The following is a 22,274-nucleotide window of genomic DNA, read 5'->3' as shown; positions in this document are numbered from 1 at the left end:
TTTCTGGCCTCAGCACTTTTGCTTATGATGACTTGTCTTCCTTTGCTAGGCTGACAATTTCTGAGTCATAAAATTTTCCTTCTTATGAAGAATCTCCTCCTTATAAAGAATATTCTCTTTCAAGCTTACCTTGATTACCCATAGAATGATTACTCATGCACCTGACTAACTACTGTACCTTGTGTGGGTCACTTCTGATATATGTTAAATGACAACAGTGCAATAAATCAAGTGCATATTTTGGTCACCAAGTTAATACTGGTGTGGTGCATACTAAGAGCTCTATAAGCATATGTTGAATAAACAGGGATTATTGTAGGTAATGGGGATGTTAAGCAAAAGTCTTGGTGACATTAACTATCCTAATCTCAGTTGCAGTTAAGATAAATTTCAGGAATCAAAATGGCAATAATGCAATCTACTTTTATAATAGTTTTATGGTGGCACTAAGGAGTTTCTCATCTAAATGGCTCTACCATATGCTTCTAAAAGTTGTTTTGAAGTAGCTTTCATTCTACATTTTTACTAGAAATTTTTTGAGATAGACTTATTTTAATAACCAAAGTGACCAGCCCAAGTGAATATCTGTTGTTTTCAAGAGGCCTGAAATAGCCTAAGAGGCTTGAAAGGTATAAAAGTGGGAATTGTTATTGGTGGTATAGTTGTTTTAAAAGTGGAACTTTGTTCATAGACATAATTTATGTCACTTACTAGTATGTAACTAAACACACCTCCATTTCTTATTTTCCACAACATATAAAATTTAAGAGAACATGAATTAACTGAATGGCTTCCAAGTGGTAGTCATTTTAGCTTAATCTCTGTAATTAATTTTTATGGACAATAAGAAAACCAAAGATCAATGAACTATTTTGATCTGTCTTCCTATAACTATCATGAAAAAATGGGGGTGCCTGTAATTATAGGACATGAAATGGCACCAGGAAAACAATGCTCTTTCTACCTGATGACCGCCCTATCCTTATTTACCAAGACTATCTCAGTCACCTTTCTAGATGTACTGCAGATAGTATCAGCTCAAGGATGCGTTTCTAAGGTCCACAATAGGAGAGGTAAAAATACCCTTTCTTGTTTCGTTGACATTCTCTATATATAATACTCAAAACTACTTCTCTTAGTGATTGTTAATTTATTTCCTTCACTAAGCTATTATATTAAACTCAAAAGATCATGATTTATTCATAGTAATTCCTTGAGTACTTCACAGAGCTCCTGGAACACTCTAGCAGCTCAATATACCTTGAGTTAATTGAGTGAACAAATGACTGACTGAATAAATAAAATCAATATTTTGAAAGCAATAATGAAAAACCAGGAAATCAAATTGACATTTACATAGCCCATGGCCTGGCAGGTGGGGTGCTGACACAACTCATAAAAATGGCTCTAAGGGCACCACACCATGTCTGTAGCATCTCCACAGAGGGTCAAAGATTTATTGGCATACAGATCACAACTATGATGTCTACAACAGTCGAAGAATAGAACAATATTCCCCAGCAATCCCATTCCTGGGTATATATCTAAAGGAAACAAAACCCTTATCTCTAACAGATATCTGTACTCCCATGTTCACTGCAGCAATACTCACCAAAGTTATGATATAGAAATAGCCTAAGTGTCCATCAACCAAAGAACAGAATGAGAAATGTAGCAACCAAGAAAAAAATAATAATGTGACATGACAGAGGTACTTGCTAAATCTACCATGGTAATCACATTGCAGCATATCAAGTCAACATGTCATCCACCTTCAGCTCATACAATATTTCATGTCAATTACATCTAAAAAAAAAAGAGAGAGGAAGAAGGAAGAGAAAGAGGAAGAAAGAAGAATTGAAATGTATATATATAAGTACACACATATATACATGTATATCTGTAAATATAGATATACTAGAGGCCTGGTGCATGTAACCCATGCATGAGGGGGGGTCCCCCTCAGCCCAGCCTGCACCCTCTCCAATCCAGGACCTCTCAGGGGTTGTCCAACTGCTGGTTTAAGCCTGATGCCCAGGATTGGGCCTAAACCAGCAGTCGGACATCCCTCTCACAATCCATGACCGCTGGCTCCTAACTACTCACCTGCCTGCTTGCCTGATTGCCCCTAACTGCCCTCCCCTGCCAGCCTGATCACCCCTGCCTCTGCCTGCCAGCCTGATCTCTCCTGATCTCTCCTAACTGCCCCCCCTACTGGCCTGGTCACCCCCAACTGCCCCGCCTGCTGGAGTGGTTGCCCCCAACTGACCCCTCCCCAGGCTCAGCCTGGTCACCCCACGCAGCCTGCTGTTCAGTCATCTCTCTGGTTGTTTCAGTTGTAAGGGCCCCTGGCTTTTTATATATTAGGATATGAAAACACACACACACACACACACACACACACTAAAGGTACTATCCTGATTTGTCAAAATAGAGCTTCTCTGATTGGTCAGAGCTGCATAGCTCCACCTGGATGGGGAAAAGCTCAGTCCTATTAGTTGAAATAGGATTCCTGGAACTTCTTCATAGGGCTGGCTCAAATGACAGAAAGAGTGCAAGCAGGCAGTTCAGTGTAAAGGCAGGCAGATAAGAGCAGGCTTCTTCATTAAGTACAGTTTGCATGAGAGGCTTCTGTGTAGAAATGGCCACTAGACTGTTTGTTTATTTTAAATTTGAGTCCAATTGACCACCAGGAGCCCTTCTTATCAGGTATTTTCTTTCTTAGGGTCCACAGGTGTCATATTTTATAATAGTTTCATTGGATTAAGCATAGCATTCCATAATCAAACATATTAATATTTATTCTGCAAATGTGTGAATAGGATAAATTAAAACTATAAGTAGCCTCTTATCTGATCAGGTCAGGTTTACCTCCAAATGTGAGCTCAGGTTGGGCTAAAGACTGAAAGGTTTTCTTGTAGTTTACATTCAGGTAGAACTTTACCTAACCTGAACTCATATTTGGTGGCAAAATTGGCCTGATCCCATATGAGGCTATTTATAGTTATGAATCAATATATTAGCTTCTTGAGAATATATATTATTTCACCTTTTATGACCTCTAGCACTTAGTACTGAACTTTTATATGATTGATGGTCAATACATTTGTTGAATTGAATACACATACACAAACACATAAATATATATATATATAAATATATATATATATGATTTTAAAACAAGACAACTAAATGCTAATTATCACAGACTAGTAAGCAAGTCAAAACATTTGCATTTTTTCTCCCCTTGGCTACCATACCCCTAGGAAATACAAGGGTATGATAGCTTAGTAAATGAAATCTGCATTCCTTACTTTTCTCTGGCAGAAACCCACATGCTAGGAGCAAAAGCCAATGCTTATTTTTGCTTCATTAACCTAATGAATAAGATGAGACATTAAGAAATTTGTCACTGAATCACAGACATTGAAGCATTCCACATACTTTTTCCCCCAATGTCTGTGTCTGTGCATATAAATAAGAACAAAGAACAATTATTTTGGGCAAATTGAACTAAACCTAGTTAACCCAGACTTAATATGTTGGCCTTTAACCTTCATCACACAAAATCACCTTTAAAAGAGAAATAGATAACATTGCACTATAATTGATAGTTTATATATCGAAGGATGTATCCTGCTTTAATCTCTGAATTAAAACCACGCATCACTTAATAACAGGGATACATTCTGAGAAATGAATCATTAGGCAATTTCATTGTTGTGGGAACATCATAGAGTGAATGTACACAAGCCGAGATTTTATAGCCTATGCACACCTAGGCTATATGATATATAGACTATTGCTCCTGTTGCTGGTGAAAGTGGGGTCCTTGCGGTGTCCAAGAAAAAACATTTTCTGGGACCCACAAGGGCGGTTGAGGTCTGGTGGTAAGATATATTTGGGTGAAAACAGAAGGTACTTGGGTTTCCAATGTCCCATCTCTGTCCATCCACCATACAAAATCAGGGCCAGAAATAGGGCCAATCTCCAGAGGTTCTATGCCATACTATAGCTTAGGCCAGTCCATCCTTTCTCACCATCTGGCTAGCTTAGTTTGTGTTCCCTGCTGTAATCCATTGCTGCACTGTGGTATTCAGGCTCCCAACTGGAGCCTATGTTTGGAGTCCCTGTGGCCATGGGCTATGAGGTTGCTTGGGCCAAATGGCTATGGAAAGAGAAAGCTAGAGCACACTGGGCAAGTGTGGGTCACTCAGAGACAGTGATAACTGTTTGTTGCCTGGGGTTATATTATCTCCAGATTGGGAAGGACCAGGAGCTTTTTCAAAATAACCAATCAACTTCCCAGGCTCTGGAGGGCTTCTGATGGGTCCACCCCCTGACCTATCCATTCTTCCCCCAGGCTAGACTGACAGGCTTCTACTAGAATATTGGCTTGCTCTTAGCCTGGCTTGACTCCCATTGCTCATGCCTCATAGAAATACCTCTCTTCCCGTGTGCCATTTTGACTTCTACTGCACATGTGTTTACCTCTTGCTGCTCCCCACAACAATCCAGTAGCAGAGGGAGGAAGGAAGGGATATTAATTTCCTTAACAGGGCAATAATGTGATCTCCTGGAATGTGTGAAGCTATAGCTTCCTGGTCAAACAATATCTGTTTCCATTTGCTCCCTTACTTATTAATATCTAGCTATGTATGTGCTAACTCTTAGGCTATAAACATGTATGGCATGCTACTGAAGGCAATTATACCCACAAGGGTAAGTATTTGTGTATCTAAACATAGAAGTGTAGTAAAAATACATTATGAAAGATAAAAAGTGGTACACCTGTATACAGCATTAACAATGAGTGGAGCTTCAGAGCTAGCAGCTGCTCTGGGTGAGTCAGTGAGAGAGTGATGAATAAATGTGATGACCTGAGACTTCATTCACTGTACATGGCTGTCACTTCATAAACCCTAGAAGTATGCATAGGCTACAGTAAATTTATAAACAATACTAGAGGCCCAGTGCACAAAATTCGTGCACTCGGGTGGGGGGGGGGTCCCCTCAGCATGGCCTGCACCCTCTTGCAGTCCTGAAGCCCTCGGGGGATGTCCAACTGATGGCAGTCGGATATCCTTATCACTGCTGCAGAGGCAGGAGAGGCTCCCACCACTGCCACTGCACTCGCCAGCCGTGAGCCCAGTTCAGGGATTCTGGCTGAGTGGCACTCCCCCTGTGGGAGCACACTGACCACCAGGGGGCAGTTCCTGAGTTGAGCATCTTCCCCCTAGTGGTCAGTGTGCATCATAGCAACTGGTCGTTCTGCTGTTCGATTCGATTTGCATATTAGCCTTTTATGATATAGGATTCTTCTTTCTTTGATAAATTAGCTTACTGTAAGTTTTTTTACTTTATAAACATTTTAATATTTTTAGCTTTTCAACTATTTTGTAATAACACTTGGCTTAACACATAAACACGTTACACTGCTGTACAAAAACATTTTCTTTCTTTCTATCCTTATGGTATATATATATATATATTTTTTTAAAAATGTATTATTAGTATTATTTTTACTTTTTAAACTTTTGGTTGAAAACCAAAACATAAACACACACATTGGCTTAGGCCCACACGGGGTCAGGATTATCAATAACACTGCCTTCCACCTCCACATCCTGTCCCACTGGAAGGGCTTCAGGGGAAATAAGCACATAACAGCCCTATTCTGGAGCACCCCCTGAAGGGCCTGCCTGAGGCTCTTCTTGAAGAGGTGCTATTCTTTTTAGAAATAAGTCCATGGTGCTTTGCTCGTTTGTTTCTTTTTTTTTTTTTTTTAATCATATATTTGCTTATAAGCAGACACCACACCATGGGCATTCCTCTCTATTAATGAAAATTGTTCAGTGACAATCCATGCTTCCATACTTTTTAAGGAGCTTGTTGAGGTCCTGCAAAAGCCTCAGCTAAACACTTTACTGTGAATTTTCATGGAGATTCTCCTTTTCTTCTCTTCCTGCAGCTTCATTTTCTCTTGCCTCTTCTTTAACTATGAGTTCCTGTTCCAGTTTGAACAACTACTTATTAGTAAATTCCTTAGTAGCGATTTTTGGGAGCTCCTCAAAGTCATCCTCATCCACACCCAGATTAAAGTTGCTTGCTATCTCAACCATAGCTTCCTTGATTTTTTCAACCTCCTCATTCTTGGAAAATCATGTGAAATCATGGATGAATCTCTTGAGTGTCTTTTTCCTGATGCTATTCATGTAATCTTATGGGACCACCATTGTATATGCAGAGTGCCACTGACCAAAATATTTTGTGGTGCATGGCTGTATATAAGTCTACACTCCTACCTTTCTGCACAGATAGCAAAATGCCAATTCTTGTTAATCCTTGAAGATGAACCTTTACTGTAAAGAACTGTGATTATTTTCAGAAGCAGAGTAGAAACTTTTGCATGGTGATAAGATCAAAAGTCCCTGGTATCTAGGTAACAGAAAATCCGTAAATACCTATTGTTCTTCACCTGCATGATAAATAGAAACATGTAGCTTTAAACCTTAACCTCTACACCCTCTTAACAAATAAAAGATTCTCTTATTCTAAGTGAGTTTTGAATATAGAAAAAATTCATAGTAAAAATAAAATAATACATACAAATGATTAATATATGCACATAGTCCTTTGCTAAACTTATTCCAAAGAACAAATTAGGATGATAGCAAAACATCTTACATGCTTGGCTATAGAATCAATAATAAGTTGATTGGTAGAAAAGATCACTGATAGGATATTTGCTTTAGTCTGGGTTCTTCTGAAAGTAGAGCCTGAAACAATACCTGGGTTCTGCTAGCTTGTCTGGAAAGTGGTCACAGCAGCCAGAGTAAGACAGGGACAGAAGGAAATCCACTAGAGTGGACATTACAGAACTAGGTTCCACAATGAAAAAATGCTGCTCAATTCAACTGGAAACCCTCCGAGTTACAAGTAGGTTGCTTAGGTATCCTATCAAAGGGTAGAAGGCTGGATCAATTCTCCACAGATTTATTTCATTGGTTCAAGGATAGCACTAAATCCCTTGAGTTTGTGTTACACCTTTACTTGGGTTGATCAAGAGACAGATGATAATTCCATGTAGATCAAGATTCTTGGTTATTTAAAAGAGTGGGCTTTATAGCCTATTAATAGTTTTAATGGAGCATAGAATCACAGATCAGATATGGCTTATTTCCTTTCATCATTCTAACTCATACACATTACTTTTAAGGAATGGGATGGTTACAATGCTATAGAACCATTACACACACACACACACACACACACACACACACACACACACACTAGAGGCCTGGTGCACAAATTTGTGCACATGTAGGGTCTAGCTGGCCCCACCCCTGACCGAGGTGGGGGGGTGATCAGGGGTGGGGCCACCCGGGGGGAGGGGCAGTGTGCAGTTGGCCAGCTGGCCCTGCCCCCTGTCAAACTCCTGGTTGAACTCCCAGTTGAACTTTCCAGTGGAGGGGACAATTTGCATATTAGCCTTTTATTATATAGGATATTTCTGTGAAATTATGCATATATTTTCTGACATTTCCATTGAAGCTTACAGGAAGCTTCTATCACTGCTTCAAGAAGAAACAAACATTTTAGTTGATTCTATAAAAGATGTTCATGCCCTCCGCAGAGCAGCAATGATCAGCTTGTGCTCATAGAGCCTGATCACTAGGAATCCATGTTACCATCCCCCACTCGCAACCCAAGATGGATTTTTGAAATAAAAAGTCCTTACTTGCACAGGTCTGAGAGTCCAATAAGGGCAATATAGGATCTTCTTAATATTAAATAGAACATGAATGATGGATTTGTTTGATAATCAGTCTGATTGATGTCTGGCAAGAGGAAGATAGACAGGTCTACTCTTTGGGAAATAATTACCTATGATAGGGAGTAACGAATGATTTAGTAATGACTTACAGGACACAAGTGTCTGGATTGGATTTGCATTTCAAGGAAGATCACTAGGGTGAGCTTAAGGAGAATGTACTAGGAACACATAAAGCTGAAGGCAGAAAAAATGAGCAAGGAGGCCAATGCAGAAATACAGGCAGGAAGGCTAAAAACCAGATGCCTGCAGTGGGGGTAGAATGGAAAGAAGGGGGGAGAGTTCAGGACTCTTAAAGCAGCATAATAGGAAAACTTGGTGACTGACTGAATGTTGTGCATGAGAGGAGGAAAATGACCAGACCTCTCTGTTGCCTCCTGATTTCTGCTTGGGAGGCAAGGTAGATGGTTAATGGCAAAGAGGCACTCAAATTAATCTTTTCAGGTTTCTAAATGGGTAGGCTTTCTATTAAAGCAGGCCTTATTGTCCAATTTTCAAAACAAAAGGAATGCTTTCAATTTCTACTTTCAAAATCATTTTTTGTTTGGTTTTAGTTTTCTGCTTATTTTTCAACAGTAAAATAATATCAAGGAGACTCAGAGGTAGCCATCTTCTAATTACCTTAACTCACTTGATATTTAGATAGATTAATATACTTGAATTTATTACCTTGTAATAGATTGACTTTTCTAGCTATCCAATAAAAGCAACACTGGGACTGTGTATTTCTACCAGTATTATATTATAGTAACTGACAATAATAACAGTAATAATTATCCAATTTCAAGATGGAGAAGTACCTTTGACCTCTATTTGATTCCCTTGGTCTATCTAAGTCTGATTCAGCATTGATTTCTTTCCCAAGGAAGTTGCTATAATCACATTATGGCTGATTTATCACAATATGCTTGCTGGCTGGTAATTTCTCATCTCAAACTTGCTTCTTTTTTTTTTCTCCCACAGAAGGACATATTAATTTTTTTTTCCCAAAGCAAAGCAAATCCTCCAAGTGTTCTTTGCTATTTCTCTCAGTGGGTGGTGTTAAGTGACCCCCGGTCTTTGAGAACTATCCTAGTTACACTGTATATGTTGGTGGCACAAAAATCAAACATATAAAATAAATAAAGCTTTCTGCAGGAACTCTAATTCAGATTGCAAATATGGTAACAGAGAAAGAACATATGCTCAGAAATCACTAGATTTAGTTTCTAGATTTCTTCTAGTAAATGTTTTGTGATTTGAAGAAAGTAATTACTATATTTCAATTTCAGTATCTTTGCTTTTAAAATGTATCTAGTTGAACCCATCCAATATACCTAAATATTCATAGCTAATGATTTTAAACATATCTAAATATTGTGATAATAAATATAATGGAACAATTATTACGCTAGCTTACTGTAGAGTTCAATGTCAGCATATCTGTAAAATTTTATTCATCATTCAAAAAGGATACATATTTCACTTTGGGTGAATTTTAAATGAAAAATACCTTTAAATTATTTAATACCAAACACCCCATTGTACAAATAACTAAACTGAGGGTTAGAGAGATTAAGAAATATGGTCAAAGTTGTACACATCTTATTAGTTCCCCCTTCAAAAAACTTCAAGTTAAGTCTTATAATTCATAATCCTAATCTTTATAATTCCTCCTACAAAAAATTAACAATTGCTTGAATATGGCCATTAACAAGGAAATTAATCTAGAGTGGGAAATAATTACCTATGATAGGGAGTAACTGAATGATTTAGTAATGACTTATAGGACACAAGTGTCCGGATTGGATTTGCATTTCAAGGAAGATCACTAGGGTTGACATATATTGACATGCAAACAAAAAGCTACCAAATCGTAATGGCTTAATACAATTTTTTTCTTTGTTCATGATTAGCATCAATTGTGGGTTGCTGGAAGCTCTGCTATGTATCATTGTCACTCTAGGCCCCATACTGACAAAACAGCAAAAATCTGGACCTTTACCAGTTACCACGAGGAAGAGTGAGACAAGGGAACAAGAATAGAATAGGTCTGATATATCCCCCTGCAAGTGACAAGTCACTTTTTGCTATATTTCATTAGCCAAACAAGTCACATGACCACATCTAATGCAAAGAAGATGGGAAAGTTAAATGCTTCGATATGCCCAGAGAAAGTGACATCCTATATTATAAAAGGCCCATGGTCGAGATGCCCTAATGGCATCACAACCAAACAACTGGTCAGAGACGCATGGCAGAGGCGGGGCCCGCGGCTCCGTGTGGCGCGGTCTAGGGTGCGATTTTGCACGCTGGGCCTCTAGCATTTAAATGATATAAGTAATACATACCACAGCATGTTTAGCAAGTGAAGAACATAAAAAAAAATTATTTACTTAATGTAGGTGAAGAATATAGAGAATATTCTACAGAGCCAGATTTATAGTGCCCGATTCTCTTTTAGTTTGTCTCTGAACTTTGACATAAAACAAACCTTCAGAGACAATAAGGTGTGAACTTCCCCAAATTGAATGGTTGAAAACATCTAAAACAGTAACCTACTGGCCAGATTTAGTCAGTAGATGGATTGTTTAGCCCAACAATCAATCAATCAATATTGTTTAATACTGAATTATTTATTTAAATATTTTAAATGGAGATTACCCAAAGAAAAAAATAGTTTTAGATTTTGGAAAAAAAAAAGGTTTTAGATTTTGAAAAAAAAAAGGTTTTAGATTTTGAAAATCAAACAATCTGGTCAAATCTAGCATTTCTCCATAGCAAAAGTTGACTAGAATGACTGACATTTGCCTGTGTAGTTGGATCGAGAGTTTTCTAGTTTGTCACAGTCCTCACAACTCCCTCTTTTCTTACAATTGGATAATGTCACTTATTTAATGTGAATGATCTGTCAGAAACTGCTAAATGTACATCAAAATGCACTGTTCCCTTCTTTGGGCTGATACCTGGCTTATATTTATCAGCTTTCTTTGCACTTAAGCAATATGACTTGATCCCCTCCAGAGAAATGTATGTGGAAGTGATGTGAGCTACTTCCATACCTGGCCCATACTTTTGCTCTTTCATGCCTGAGACTCCAATGAAAACTTACTTTGAACTGTTACAATGATAAAGAATAAATGTCCATTATGTTAATCCTCTGAAATTTTGAGGTCTATTTGTTACAACAGCAATTAGCCTACTCTAATTAATAGATGAGCAATGCAGGCATCTGAGTGTGTGCTCACAATAAACCACTGAAGTAGATTATTGGAGATAATACTATTGAAAATTTTCACATATTCCCATGATTGCAATAGAGCATTTTTATTGTATGAATTCAGATATCAGAAATAAAAACATCATATAGCACTTGAAGCAAGAATACCATACCCTCCCAATTACACAAACATGCACTGGACACTAGTTCAATGCATTGAGCCCATAAGGAGGGTTAAAAATTGTTCCCCTAAACCAATGCTATAAAAAAGCTCCAAAGCTCCACTGATTTGTGCATTTCATCTACTCTAATTATCATCATAGTTAGAAATGGCATCCCTTCAGTATAATGAAATAGTCTGTTCAGACAGCTGTCCAGTTACTTCAAATTCCAGTTATCCATCTTTTAAATCTGTACAGAGTGGCATGTAGTATTAACCCATTGCTTAAAGGCTACCTGGCTTTGTGACTACAAATTATAATTGCTGGGCAGAGGACGTTACTACATTAAGCTCTCATTTCTCTGCTTACAATAAATGAGCTCTCTATGGACAGAAAGCTTCAATTCAACCTGTTGACAACCACCAAGAGATATGCATGAGTTGTGCTGTAAGTCAGGCAATTCCTTCCACAGAGTTCACATGCAAACAATATCTGTGGAGTGAACATGTGAATTCCATCAATCCATCACTTATCGATTTTGAGAGAAAATGAAGGGTATTTATTCATCCCAGGTTAAAAAATAAATATATAAAGCAACTACTAATAGAACTGCAGGGAGAACCAGACAGCCATGATATGAATCCAGTTTTGTCTGTCCCAATGCCTAGATCATTAGAGACCACATGAAACTGTTGTTTAAAAAATTTAGAATTATTGAGTTAAAAACATAGCCATTTAAACGTTCATAGAATACTGATTCAATTTTCTCTACTCAAATATTTAGTGTATTAATTTAACTATACATATGTAATTAACATACCGTAATAATAAGATCATGTATTAATTTAGAAACTCATATATTTCTACTCTGGCATTTCACAAAGCAATTTTGGGGGAGCTCATCTCCTAGGTCACTTAAATCAGTGTCTTCATAATGATAAGAACCCCTTTTGAGCCATCTTTCCTAGGTTTTCAGCACACATCATTTTCACTTCTATTTAAGTTGAGGGGAACACAGGACTTGTAAAACTAAAGTGAACCTGCCCCTGGTAATTTTATTCTTAGCCTAAAGTACTCACATTATATTAGAACCATATCTTTTTTTTTCTGTTTTTTATTCTTCCTATAAGAGTATATGAAGCCAGTGTATCTCAGTGGTTGAGCATCAACCTATGAGCCAGGAGGTCACAGTTCAATTCCAGGTCGGGGCACATGTCCAAGTTTCAGGCTCTACCCACAGTGTGGGGCATGCAGGAGGCAGCTGATCAATGATTCTTTCTCATCATTGATATTTCTATCTTTCCTTCTCTCTCCTCTCTGAATCAATAAAAACACATTTAAAAAAAGAGTATACACACACACACACACACACACACATGTGCACACACACACACACACACACACACACACACACACACACACACAGAGACAGAGAGAGAACCAAACCAAAGCAACTCAGAAACCTTGTCTAGGTGACTTAACCAATTTATCATATATAAAAATATATGAACTTGCTTGCTTGCTAGGATAAAAAGAGAAAAAAATGGTAAAGTCATATACAACAGTTGATTCACCAGATTACAAAGCACTTACTGAAAGACTGGTTTAGAGAGATTAATGCATCATCAGCATATTGATCATTTACTGCTTGAGATCGTAAGTAACAAAGACCTAGTGTAAATATTAGGGTATAAAAGTACTTGATAGTGAGTAGTTCATATATGCTCCAGATGTCTGGAGATCCAAGCTTGGGGATCTTATTGCTGGGGGAGGGGGGGGTCTACAATCACCCTGTAGGACTGGCCCTGGGATATCCTCCACACTTCATTCCAGCTGTGCTTGACTGGGTTCTGCTGCCTTAACCACCACCGCTGCTGCCTATGAACACTGGGTGAGGACACCACAGCTGATGCAGACGGGCCAGACTGGATTTCCATGCGGCCCCTATCGCTTCATGGTATTGGATTTCTGTTCCAAGTCCAGGCGACTGGAATGATTGGCAGAATCTGGGTCATTTATCCATGCTGCTGACAGAGAGACTAAAAGTCTAATACCTGCCATTCTCTTGATTTGTTGACTCACAGGTTCATGTGTAGAAAGGTGGCAAAATAATAAAACATATTCTCTGCAGCCCCTGAGCTGAAGGGTTTCACTACATTAGTTTTCTTTCAAAGCGATAATTTTATCATTTGGAAATAATGACTACATTTATTGACCAAAAAATAGATTTTTTTTCTATTGAGAATACTCCCTTCCTTAACATTCTGCAAATAAGTAATTTTAGACCAAATTACATGTGATTTCCAAGGTAGTTACAATAGAGAAGAGGTTGACATTAAGCTTCTTGAAGAAAAGGTTGTATAGACATTGGCTCATCGGGCTCATAAAAGAATTCCATTTACTACACCAGACCTGGCAACAGTTTCATAAGTGTTTCTATACGTACTGTATCAAGGTTTTTATAATCATAAGATTTGGAACAACGGTGGTGCTCTCCCTCTTAAAAGTACTTTAAGAAACATTAACTATAATTGTAAAGAGGTTTAGGATCCTTAGGGATGGAAAATATTGCATAAATGTGCCATGTAACCATGACTATTACTTCTGTACATCGCTACATAAATTATCAGAAAATGAGTAAATGGATTGGTCTCATGCACTTGAATGTTAATTGGAACGAAAAATCTTCTCTCACCAGTCTGGAGATGCCAATTATATCACAGTCTATTTGCTTTCACAGGTATTTACTCTTTGTTAACCTTGACGGATTATAGCCTCAGGTGCGCTGTGTGTCTGGAAGTCTTTGTGTATGTCTTGACACAAGGTTTAGTGTCAATTCCAATGTTCAGTCTGCTGTGAAGACATTCAACAGTATCTCTTGCCTCCCTATACATCATTCTTGTGCACGTACCTAGATTCTGCTGAAGCAGAGAATCTAATCCAAGTGGTTATTACTTCACTGAGCAACCATAATGCTCTACAAGTTTAGTTATTGTTTGGTGGGGGGATTTCAATAAAAAAATTTAAAGTAGTATGTTAACGATATATATATATATATCTTATTCTTTTATTGAGCAATGAGTTTATTAACAGTTTTTTCTTGGTAATATACTAAGTGCATGTGGTAGATTCCTGATGTTTAATTCTCACTCCAGGAAGCTTAATTTTTAAACCGCAGCACTTGGTATTTTAACTTATCTTAGTTTTTTTCAGGCATGAGAATAAATCAAATAAAATAAGACAACTATTTTAAATTAATTTTTATATTTTTGAAATACTATTAATGTTCTTGCCCTTGAATCCTAACACTGAGAAAACCACCATAACTAATTCTTTTCAACAATTCTCCGTTTCATCCTTTATGTTTTACATTGATCAATGCTAGTGCTAAACACAGGATGGGCTTCTCAACCATCTCAGGCTTCCACCAGGTGTCCCAAATAAATCAGTGCTATTTTATTTAAACAGGGGTAAGAAGCCTTTCAGTGTGGAAGGCTTGTATCTGAAATATTTCACTTGAATCATCAGGACTGTTACAAAGCTGACTTTCACACGATTCACCCTGCCCTTTGTTCCTTTGTTTATAAATTAGTTCCAAGGTCAGGCAGCTCCTGTGGGTGAATCTCCTGATGCCCGTGTGTTATGCTAGGCCTGCCTAGGTGTGTTAAGCAGGCCTGCCATAACACACGGGCATCAGCATGATTTCGAATATATGAAGGTAATGCTGGCTAATGAAGATTTACTGCCACGTGTGAATGTGGATGCTGAGCTATTACAACATCTAATTCATAAGAGAGGCCAGAATCTAGGATTCTTAAAAAAAAAAAAAAAAAAAGAAGACAACTAATATAGTTTAAAATAGCAGCACTGTCCAGACATTTCTGAAGACAAGACGTGGTCTGAGATGGGAAACAATTATGGTTTTCCATCATTCCTTGCCTTCTAGCTTGACATGCCACGCCTCCACCACCATTACACTCCTTTTTCTCTTCTTGAAGGTTTCCTCCTGGCCCCCTTTGCTGGCCCTGCCTGAGCCCAGAGATTCCTTAATGTGGAACTCCTCATTTTGGGATGCCCCCTCACTCCAGGCAGTGATGGGACCCCCCAAAAGCACCACTTTAGTTGAGGGAGGCAGCACTCTGTGTGTGAGATCTTATGCTTTGTCTCCAGATTCTTCTCTCCCTTAGTATAACCTTTCCACAAGTGACAGGTTAATCTTCCCCTACAGTAGCTTTCATTGTATCACTGTCTTGCTAAAAAGCCTTTAATTGCTTTGCATTTCATAGAGGAAGAGACTTAAAATCTCATATTAATAAATCCTAGCCCATCACAAGGACTTACCATTGCCCAATCAGTAACTTAGTGCTTTACATGCATTATCTCATTTAATTATCATACCGGGGTAGATATTATTATCCTTATTCTAAGGATGAAGAAACTGAGGCTAATCTTCCATTGGCCTCATTTTATATAATGAAAAAATATATATAATCCAACAATGGCCTAGAATAATATGTGGGGTTTTTTAAATCTCAATTCCTATTACAGCTCTGTCAAGTACTAGCTGAGCACCTTTTAGAGACTCATGTAAACTGTCTAAGCCACATCTTCATCATCTAGAAATGAGAAAAACAATGCTGATTCCTCAAGGTTATTTAGGATACAACGAAATGATTTAAGTATATTGCTGTACCAATGCAAGTTGATAATGTTTAGCTTAAAACAAACTAGAACTTTGCATCTCATATTAAATTAAATGCCTAAGAAAAATAAACAATCAAATGTACACTGAGTGGCCAGATTATTATGATTTCTGAATGCATAATAATCTGGCCACTCAGTGTATATCCTATATAATAAAAGGCTAATATGCAAATTGCCCCCTCAACCAGGAGTTCGACCAGCAGGCAGTATATATATACACACACACACACACACACACACACACACACTGAGTGGACAGATTATTATGCATTCAGAGATTATAATAATCTGGCCATTCAGTGTATGTTGGTGAAACTGGAGATTGCCAGCATAATGTGATTCCACGGATGTTCTTCCTTTACTTATTCACTCAACACACACATTTACTTAATGCACTGAGCATGTCAGATACTACATTTATGGGACAGGCAAACATGAACATTAATTTCAAGGTTTATGTCATAAAAATTAGAGGAGGTGGAGCATGTTCATGGGGGAGAGGAGACTGAGTTCAGTTTTTGACCTATTCATATTTGTTATATTCGAGATGGCATTTAAGAGGACTTATCCAAGAAGGCAAATTGATTGATTCCATGGTTCAGAGGAGAACGTTGTGCTACACAGGGAATTATGGTGATCTTCTGCACTTATATTTTTACCAAAAGCCATAGGACAGGGTTAGAAGATCTGGGGAGAGAATTAGAGAAATAGAAGACTATATAGATGAGATCTCAGAGTAATTCCCACATTTCGAGGTTATGTAAGAAGAAGGAGCCAGAAAAGGCAACAGAAAATGAAGGCAAATAGGCAGGAGAAGATCAGTAGAGTTCAGGGCCCCAGAGGTCATTTTGAACTGTATTGACAGCTTCATCAGGGTTAGGCCAAGTGTTGATTGTAAAGCAGTCTTTGAGGTGTCCTGGAAGCTTCGGGTGACCTTAGAGAGAAAAGTACTGATGAAATGGGGGAGCAGCACATGGAAACCACTGTTCAGCCATTTTCTTCCTGAGATGGAAAACACCATCTTTCCAAGGCAATACTCTTTTAAATTAGTGGTCAACATTTATGGTCAGTTTTGGAAAATGGACAGAGCAAGAGCTAAGTGGACTATCTGGATAACTTTGACGGTCCAATAAGGAGTCACTGTCAGCCCTGACAGTTATGATAAGTATTTTGTCCAGACTGAGGCAATAGGGTGTAATGGGAATGCCCTTAGGAGGGGCCTGGAATATCCCAAACCAGAAGTCTGGACACTTGGATAAATACTCCATCTGGACACCAATATGAGCGGGGCATCCACCCCTCATGGGCTATAAGAACTCAGTGCTCCGACAACCCAATGATCAAGCTTGGCTGTACCACAGGTCAGGCTCGGAACCCTGGGAAACTTCCACTCCACCAGATATGTGCCTCCACTGCAGCTGTCTGGCTTGAGCCCATGTCTACCTCTCCAGCTGTGGCCACCTCCACAAAGCAAGTGACCAGAACTTCATGCTGGATGCTTGCTCTGCTTGCTTCTATCAGGTAAGCTCCACATCTCTATGTGTAACCTGCGTGTGACTCTATTGCCTTATTGGGGAAGTCTCCCCTAATAAACCTGGCATTGTGGAAAGACATGTTTGACTCCTTTTGGGGATGATCCCTTGTTCACAACAGAAAACCAACTCAAAGAGTGATAATTGGAATGGCCATGAGAACACCTGGGAACTTAAAGAGAGTTTAGGGATATTTGGCCAAACACGAATGTGGGTGAGGGTTGAAGGCGAATAGGATTTAGTGGCAGTAAAGACAGAATCTTTCTAGATTTTTGCTAAGGGAAGGACCTGGTTTTAGTTTCCTGAAGTTTGCATAACCGATAAAATATGCCTCATTTCACGCTAGTGTTGAAATAGCCTTTATTTTAGGAATCAAACAAGGGAGACAAAAGCTTCCTTAATGTTTGATTCCTTGGGGAAAATAGCTAATCAGCAAAATAGCATTTTTCTTTTCCTAGAGTGCAAAGTAGGCGGATTTGATTTATAAATGCAATGGGACCATCAGAATGCTGATGAAATCAACTCCACACACCCTGCCTTAGGGGCAGTCCTGGTGCCCAAAAGGAAGAAGGAGGGGAAAAACTGGCTGATTCAAACATCTCTCCTACCCTTTTTACTTTTTTTGAAATATTTCACTGTAACTGTTATTCTTTATTTCTGAAAAGCCTCTGTTATCTACCACGCTCTCTCTGCTCAAGTGCTAGGAATATAGTCAACCAAAGAGACAAAATATCCTTATATTGTTGCTTATTTTCTAATGGGAAGAAGGTTAAAACATTATTTTAGAAAGAAAAATCATGCACATCCCAAATATGTTACTCTGTGAATGTGAATGAGTAAGTGCATTTTCCCACTGTAATTCATTAATATTTATGAACTCATCAGTATTATTTTGTTGTCAGGTTATTTAGCAGAAACATCAGAAAGTGGGAGCAAAGGGAAATGGGAACAGGGGCAGCTAAGTTTTATAGACAGGGTTGTACTGAATTTCGGGGAAAAAATTGGAAATGGCAGAAGAACAAAGAGATCAGATCATTTTCTATTATTATTCATGGTAGTTAAAAAAACAAAAACAAAAATTTGGAATCATTAATTTAAGTTGGTGTTTGAGGCAAGCCCATCCAATTAATGTCATAATTTTGACAAAAGTTTATAAAACTGAAAAACATTCAAAACACCACACTCTTTTCACTTAATATTAATGTACACTAAGTCTGTCCAAGTAATGGATTAGAGTAGAAATAAATAAATGACATCTAAACAATATCTGTCATAAAAATATTAAGGTATCCTCTCTTCCAACTATTCCACACTGATCTGATCAAATATTTCTTAAATCAGTAGGAACTGTCCAACAAAACTCTGTTCCTGGATATTAGAAAGCTCTTAGCGTATTTTCATATTCTCATTTTTTCCAGATTCACAAGTTGAAAAAGTGATTTATGAAATGACTAATGCAATGAAGACTTTAACACAGTCTGGCAAACAAGAAAGCTAATTAGTGGCAATAATTTACTTCTGGTTGGAAATTCATAATTTGCTGGGTCATGACCTATAATGAATATATTTTCTGTGTTTCTCTAAGATAATTCATGGTGCATGTTGAGTGTTGCTTTAGGATAAATTAAGTCTTAAATGCAATTAAAATTAAACTATAATCTTGCATAGGTAAATTATGTAAGGCATTTAAAATAAAATAATCTTCAAATCAGTGTCTCACAACAATAGAAGAAGAATTAAATGTCACTTAAAATCACACTGAATAAACATAACCTTACAGGAAAAAACATGTTTGTTTTCTGAAGTGTCACTGAAATATATAGCCATTACACCTCACTGTGACAGAGAAAATATTTGCCCAAGTTATCATTAGTGTAGTATATAGAAATTATCAATATAATTTATTGTTAGAGTTTATTTTTGTATTGAGAACATTTTAGAACTAAAAGGTTACAAATTAATACAATAAAAATACTTGTATTCAACACCTAGAACTGATCACAGCTAGCATTTTTATATTAATTTCATCCTTTTAGTAAAGAAAGTAAAATATATATAAAAAAAAAAAACTTCTGGAAGCTATCAAGGGAGAGATAGACAGCAATACAGTCATAGTAGGGGAATTTAGTAAAGAAAGTAAAAAATAAAAAAAAAAACTTCTGGAAGCTATCAAGGGAGAGATAGACAGCAATACAGTCATAGTAGGGGAATTTAATACCCCACTAACACCACTGGACAAATCCTCTAAACAAAAAATCAGCAAAGAAACATCAATCCTAAATGACTAACTAGATCAGATGGAATTAATTGAGACATCTTCAGAACATTTCACCCCAAAGCCAAAGAATATATATTCTTCTCAAGTGCACATAGGTCATTTTTAAAGATAGACCACATATTGGGACCCAGGCAGACTTTTAAAATTCAAGAAGACAGAAATCATATCAAGCCTCTTCTCAGATCACAATGGCATAAAATTAGAAATCAACTATAATAAAAACTATTAAAAAATCAAACACCTGGAGGCTAAACAGCATGCTATTAAACAATGATTGGGTTATGAAGAGATCAAAGAAGAAATAAAAAGCATCATGGCAACAAATGACAATAAAAACACAACAATACAAAAATCTGCCAAAGCCTGTTTGGCTCAGTGGATAGAGCGTCAGCCTGTGGACTGAAAGGTCCCGGGTTCGATTCCAGTCAAGGGCAAGTACGTTGGTTGCGGGCACATCCCCGGTGAGGGTGTGCAGGAGGCAGCTGTTTGACGTTGCTCTCTCGTCGATGTTTCTAATTCTCTATCTCCCTCCCTTCCTCTCTGTAAAAAAATCAATAAAATACATTTAAAGAAAAAATCTATTGGACACAGTGAAAGCAGTCTTGAGAGGGAAGTTCATAGCTCTACAGGCCTACCTCAAAAAACAAGAAAAAATGGTAATAAATTATCTAACCCTACAACTCAAAGAGTTAGAAAGAGAGCAACAAGAAAAGACCAGCATAAGCAGAAGGAAGGAAATAATAAAGATCAGAGTGGAGATAAATGACATAGAGAGAAAAAAAATACAAAAGATCAACAAAACCAAGAGCTGGTTCTTTGAAAGGATACACAAGATTGATGAACCTCTAGCCAGGCTCACCAAGAAGCAAAGAGAGAGGACCCAAATAAACAAAATCAGAAATGAAAGAGATGAAGTAACAACCGATCCCACAGAAATACAAATGATTATGAAAAAATACTATGAACAACTCTATTCCAACAAAATGGACAAGCTAGACAAAATGGACATATTCTTAGAAAAATACAAGCTCCCAAAACTCAATCAAGAAGGATAAAAAAATCTGGATAGGCTGATAACTACCTAAAAAATTGAAGCAGCAATCAAAAATCTTCCAGCAAATAAAAGCCCTGGTCCAGAGGGCTTTACAGGGGAGTTCTACCAAGCATTCAAAGAACTAAAACCTATCCTCCTCAGACTATTCCAAAACATTCAAGAGGAAGGAACACTTCCAAGCTTTTTATATGAAGCCAGCATTACCCTAATTCCAAAAACAGATAAAGCCACCACATCAAAAGAGAACTACAGGCCAATATCCTTGATGAACATAGATGCTAAAATCCTCAACAAAATTCTAGCAAATCAGATTCAGCATTACATCAAAAGATCATACATCAGGACCAAGTGGGATTTATTCCAGGGATGCAAGGATGGTACAATATCCACAAATCAATAAATGCTATACATCACAAACAAACTGAGAGACAAAAATCACATAATCATATCAATCGATGCAGAAAAAACACTTGACAAAATCCAACACCCTTTCTTGATAGAAACTCTCAGCAATGTGGGAATAGAGGGATCATACCTCAACATAAGAAAAGCCTTATATGACAAACGTACAGCCAACATTATACTCAATGGGCAAAAATAAAAACCATTTAACCTAAGAACAAGAATGAGATAGGGATGCCCACTTTCACCATTCCTGTTCGATATAGTACTGGAAGTGCTAGACATAGCGATCAGACAAGAAGAAGAAACAAAAGGCATTCAAATTGGAAAAGAAGGAAAACTGTCCTTATTCACAGATGACATAATACTATACATAGAAAACCCAAAGACTCCATCAAGAAACTACTAGACCTAATAAATGAATTTGGCAATGTAGCAGGATACAAAATTAATACCCAGAAATCTATGGCCTTTTTATACACCAATAATGAACTCACAAAAAGAGAAACAAACAAGCAAAAAAACAACAACAACAACCCCATTTACCGTTGCACCAAAAAAAAATTAAGATACCTAGGAATAAACTTAACCAAGGATGTAAAAGACCTGTACTCGGAAAACTATAGGACATTGAAAAAGAGATAGAGGAATACATAAACAAATGGAAGAACATACCACGTTCATGGATTGGTAGAATCAACATCATTAAAATGTCCATACTACCCAAAGCAATCTACAGATTCAATGCACTCCCCGTTAAAATACCAACAGCATATTTCACATACCTAGAACAAACTTTCCAAAAATTCATCTGGAATAAAAATAAAAAAAAAAGACCCCAAATAGCTGCAGCAATCCTGAGAAAGAAGAACAAAGTTGGAGGGATCACAATACAAAATATCAAGCTATATTACCAAGCCATGGTTCTCAAAACTGCCTGGTACTGGCACAGGAACAGACATATAGACCAATGGAACAGAACAGAGAACCCAGAAATCAATTGGCCCACACCATTATGCTCAATTAATATTTGACACAGGAGGCAAGAGCATACAATGGAGTCAAGACAGTCTCTTCAATAAATGATGCAGGGAAATTTGGTCAGACACA

The 22,274-nt window shown here is 37.6% G+C and overlaps 1 long non-coding RNA gene across 2 annotated transcripts in view; it reads right to left on the bottom strand.

Annotated features, from left to right (window-relative positions):
* The window catches only part of LOC129149516 (uncharacterized), a 1,442,660-nt gene that overhangs the window by 132,311 nt on the left and 1,288,075 nt on the right, over positions 1-22,274 (bottom strand). The gene's annotated exons all lie outside the window — the stretch shown is intronic.

This window comes from Eptesicus fuscus, chromosome 6, assembly GCF_027574615.1.
Source record: "Eptesicus fuscus isolate TK198812 chromosome 6, DD_ASM_mEF_20220401, whole genome shotgun sequence".
NCBI lineage: Eukaryota > Metazoa > Chordata > Mammalia > Chiroptera > Vespertilionidae > Eptesicus > Eptesicus fuscus.
Note: the sequence above shows the minus strand (reverse complement) of the source record. Positions and strands in the feature narration are given on the sequence as shown.